A 5658-nucleotide genomic window follows, 5' to 3' on the forward strand; every position below is an offset into this window, starting at 1 on the left:
TTTTCTCTAAATTATTTTGAAAACAACAATCACAACTTGTAACTGGACAAATTGTTTTTCTTCCATAAGTAATTTATTGACATTTTGAAATGTTACATTTTAACATGTGGCAAAAGTTATTTTCTTGACCAAACTTGAGTCAGGTGTCTGAACCTTCTCATAGGCCCATCTCCATACCCTCTTATAACATCCAGTTTTAGCAAGTATCTTGCAAAGTGAGAACCCCCAACGCTTAATTTTTTTAACGTTTATTTATTTTTGAGAGAGAGACAGGGTGCGAGCTGGAGAGGGGCAGAGAGAGAGAAGGAGACACAGAATCTAAAGCAGGCTTAAGGCTCTGAGCTGGCAGCACAGAGCCCAATGAGGGTCTCAAACTCATGAACTGCGAGATCATGACCTGAGCTGAAGTTGGACACTTAACTGACTGAGCCACCCAGGTGCCCCACCCCAACTCTTGATAAAGGATCATCCTTGATATCTTATCAATGCCTCCACCTTCACCATTGCCCTGGTGGTGCCTAATCACACTGGACTGTCTTCAACAAAAAAATGCTGTTAAAATGGTTTGACCAGAATCCCCCTCACCCTTGATGTTTTCTCATGAAAATTCCACATCCACTGACCCCTACCCTACTCCTTAGCTGTAAATTCCTATTAGTCCCCTATATACCGGGGTCTCTTTTCCTCTATTGTGTTAGTCCTAAATAAAATCTGTTTTTGTTTGTTTCTTTTTTTTTTTTCCATCTGCTTTTACCGTGTAGTTCTAGCTTTTCTTTGATATCTCTTTGGCTTTTAGAAAGTGTATTCAGTTTCTAATGTTTAAATGTATGAGCTCCATAAACACATACACACACATATCCGCATATATCTAATTTTAAGAGGTACAGGATCAGGAGCACATTTGTATCTAACAGTAGTGCACGATGACAATATTAGGGCTGCAATTGATCTCTGCCCTCTCAAAAACCTCCAGGCATTTCCAAGCGTCTAAACACATGACTGTAAGTAATAAATTTTAGCAACCAAGTTCAAAATAGCTGAGACCCAATGGCAAAGCCATCCATAATTTGTGTTTTAGGAAGGTAGAGCCGAAGCGGAGGAGGGTCTGCTGGAGCAGGGACTCACATCTGTGGTACATAGCCCGCCTCTCCCATCCACAGGGGACTGAGTGAGCCCCTCCATCTGCCGACCTTCCCACCCTTGAGATTTCACAATGAGTGAAATTAAGAGAAAGGGTTTTCCACGATTTGGCTATTGTTGAAAGTGCTGCTATAAACATTGGGGTACAAGTGCCCTATGGCAATGAGAAAGAATGAAATATTGCCTTTTGTAGCAACGTGGATGGAACTGGAGAGGGTTATGCTAAGTGAAATAAGTCATACAGAGAAAGACAGATACCATATGTTTTCACTCTTATGTGGATCCTAAGAAACTTAACAGAAGACCATGGGGGAGGGGAAGAAAAAAAAAGTTAAAGAGGGAGAGAGTCAAACCATGAGAGACTCTTAAAAACTGAGAATAAACTGAGGGTTGATGCGGGGGTTGGAGGGCATGTGGGTGGGTGATGGGTATTGAGGAGGGCACCTGTTGGGATAAGCACTGGGTGTTGTATGGAAACCAATCTGACAATAAATTTTATATTTAAAAAAAGAGAGAAAGGGTTTTAATGGCTCTTAACGGAAGACTATCTCTTAAAAAATCATCTATCCTAAATTCATTTCCAAGACAGAAATTTTCCCTTCATCAAACCCATTGCTCCTCTTGATTATTTTCTCCTCCAATATGTCTTTGCACTGCGATACATTCTCACAAAATTCAGATGAGTTTTTTTAAAAAAGGAAACTCGGTCCAAAATATATATACCATTCTTTTCATTATTTGTTTAATTGGTTTGTCTTTCATACCAACTCTTCTTTTTAAGGGGAAGAAATTTAAGGGGCACTTGGGTGGCTCAGTAGGTTAAGCATCCAACTCTTGATTTCGGCTCAGGTCACGACCTCATGGTTCATGAGTTCGAGCCCCACATTAGGGTCTGCGCTGACAGTGTGGAGCCTGCTTGAGACTCTCTCTTTCCCTCTCTCTCTGCCCATCCCCTGATCCCCCCCTCTCTCTTGCTCACTCAAAAACTAAAGAAACTTATTTTTTTTTAAATGGTAGAAATTTAAAATAGAACTGAAGGTGAATACAACCTTTAGCCTCAAGATATTTATGATCTGTCCTGGGCATTTAATTACCTAAAAATACAATTTTTCAAAGTCCTATTGCAAAGTGGGTAGCAATTGATGAATCTGAAAATTCTTGGTTTAGTCTTTGTCGTGATTTGGAAAAACCTTCCAGGAAGATTGAATATCCTGATTGGTCAGGTCATATTGACATGGTCTCAAGAACCATTATCCTTACTTACAAAAATATACCACAATTCAAGTGATGGTACCATATAATGGAAAATATATATATGTGTATATATATCCATTTACTTTATTTTATAGTTTACGGTTTTCTACCTTTGTCTTTGATTGCTTCCCAATTCTTCCATAGGTTGTAGCTGTCTTTGTTTTTGTTTTTCTTTGTTAAATATTTAAAATCCATGCGTTAAAAAATTTTAATTAACCTTTTTAATATTGTTATTGTTTTTCTTTATTTAGCTTTATATTCCACTAGCACTGATCTATAGTGTTTTATTTATTTATTTAAAGTTTATTTTATTCATTTGAGAAAGAGACAGAGAGAGAGAGAGAGCAGGGAAGCATCAGAGAGGGGGAGGGAGAGAGAGAATCCCCAGCAAGCTCCCCACTGTCAGCTCAGAGCTCCAAGAGGGGTTCAAACCAAGGAACAAAGAGATCATGACCTGGGCCAAATTAAGAGTCAGATGCTTACTCGACTGAGCCACCCAGGCACCCCTGATCTATAGTGTTTTAATTACATGTGTCTGTGCACATGCGTGTGTTTGTATTCTCACCATCTTTATTTGATCCATGAATTACTTATATGATTATTAATATCATATAATAAGTTTTATTTCCTGTATCTGATTGTTATTGACATTTTATTTTAGTGTAAACAGTTACATAGCATATTTCTACATTTTAGGAATTTGTTGTAATTGTGCCTTGAGACTACATATGATCTGTTTTTCTTTCTGTTCCTTGGACACTTAAACACTGGTTATACTTTTTGGGGGTATGGTTAGTCCTTTATTAGGATATTTTTCTCTATGGAGATTAAGCTACTATGGATGGTAAATATTTTGGTTCTCATTTTCCCGTATCCCACCATCTTCTTTAGCTTACCTGTTTGACCTCTTCTCTCCATAAATCACCCAGACACGTGTGCATACGTTAATAATGAAATGTGTTCTTCTAATGAGCATCAGTATCTATACCTGGAGCAAGTGGAGGGAGGAAGTGAGTTGCAAAACAAGACAAGTCCTAGCTCAATATTATGAAAAAAAAAACTAATATAATTTTACATACTGATATCTTTAACTAGGATGGTTTTTCCTGGTGCTACTTGTTCTATAAGTGTAAAACTTCCTAATTTGCATAAAAACTTATAATTTCTGGATTTATATAAATAAAAATTTTTACCTTTTCTTCATCCTTGGTTAAACACTAGTTGTTCTCTGTTCGTGGGTGGTAGGTAGGAAGGAAAAAATGTAGTCAAGAGAAAGCTGTTTTATGGTACTTATTTCCAGATCTACAGATATTTAGTGATATTAAGGCCATTATTTGGTGGACATATTGAGGTTATTGTGCTGACAAACACAAAATTAATGAGTCTTTTTTTAATTTAAAAAATTTAGGGGCACCCAGGTGGCTCAGTCGGTTGAGGTCTGACTTCGGCTCAGGTCATGATCTCACAGTTCGTGAGTTTGAGCCCCACATCAGGCTCTGTTCTGACAGCTCAGAGCCTGGAGCCTGCTTCCGATTCTGTGTCTCCCTCTCTCTCTACTCCATCCGCACTCATGTTCTGTCTTCCTCTGTCTTAAAAATAAATAAAACATTAACTTTTTTTAAATAAAAAAAAAAATGAGTGCCCCTCTAACATTTGCCACACGCATTGAACTTGATTGCAGCTGACATGTCCTTTTAGAAACAATCTTACACAAGTTGAGTGTTCTTTTATGATATGGACATTTTAGATTGTAAAAGCTGCTATTTTTTTTTTTTTTCTAATTTAAAGGAATCTTTTCACACAACACAGACCCTGAAGTGGAGGGTGTGATCTTCACAAGCTTTGTGACAAGCATGAAAGTATTTACAAGACACCGAGTTTATGTCATCAAAACTGCTCTGCAAGACATGTTGTTTTCAGCTAAGTGACATTAGCTGAGAAAAGTTAGAAAATATTACTGAAAAAAAAGAAAGGAAAATATTACTGAAAATTAATGTTTCATCTATTTCACTGTGACCAGATACTGAATAAACTGCCGATATAATTTTATCAAATAGAAAACCCCCTACTACAAAATTTAAAAAATCAAATTTACAAAACTACTTTAGTAAAAGGTGTTTTTTTTTTTAATTATGGAAATAGAGATATATTTCTAAAAGTGCTAGGTAAAGAAAACATAGAAATCATAAAATTATTGATAACTCCATTTGGCTAGCTTTAAAAATAAAACCAACATACACATGTAAAAGTAAACATTCTGTTTAGGAAATAAAAGAAAACCTCACACATTTCTTCCCACAATATTTGTCTTATATCACAATTCAGTGCTCAGATCTTTCTTGTGGTTACTGCTGCCTCGTTTTAACTCACATTTATTTTTCTCGAGACTATTTTGTCTTCACATTTTGGAGTTGATAATTTTTGAAGTCAGTAACAAAAGACAAAGTTACACTACATCCAGTTTTAACATTAATAAGCCGGAAGTCTAAACAATTAACAAGTGTTAATTACTCATCAGAGAAAACAATGTGAACTAAGGTTAGCAAAGTGAACTCAATTACAATTATTTGCAAGAATGTTGGGAGGAAAATATCTGGGTTAATTTCATTAATTTCATCGGTATACTGTTGCAAAGATCAAAGACGGTTCCAAACTCTGTTGCTTGTAATTTTAAAACAGAAATTACCTGACAGTTTTTTTGTAACTATAATTATCAGTGAAGTGAGATAAAACCTGAATGTAACCATGAATCTGTAACCTTAAAATACAGCTATATCTGAATCTTGTTATGAACTAAAATCACAAGATGTGAGGGACAGCTTTGGATTTATTTCTATGGAATCATATAAAAGCTTTAAAACAGAATGAAAAAAACAGAAATCTTTTACCTCTGTGCTTAAAACCAAACAGCAACGGGTGTGGATTTTGGAGTAATGCGGTTCAATAAGGATAACATTAGATTCATAGTTAAACATTAGTTCTCTTTTATTTCTGTGAAGTAACTATGGGGGGGCACACACATGATTTTTTTTTTGTCTGTTTCAGGTATCAAATGAGACTAAATATATTTCCTCTAAGTTGTGGGAATTACATGACAATCATAAAAAAATAGAGTGAAAGCATTTGGCACTCTGAAAATAACTTGTGCTGTTATTCCTTCAATATGGAGAATTATGTTACAAATGGGATACATCTGTCTTTTACAGCATCTCCTAACTTACCAGTGTTTCTTCCAGGGGCCTAATGACCAAAATAGCACCCTTT

The sequence above is a fragment of the Panthera pardus genome, unplaced genomic scaffold, assembly GCF_024362965.1.
Source record: "Panthera pardus isolate Hobbes unplaced genomic scaffold, ASM2436296v1 HiC_scaffold_16, whole genome shotgun sequence".
In the NCBI taxonomy this organism is placed as follows: domain Eukaryota; kingdom Metazoa; phylum Chordata; class Mammalia; order Carnivora; family Felidae; genus Panthera; species Panthera pardus.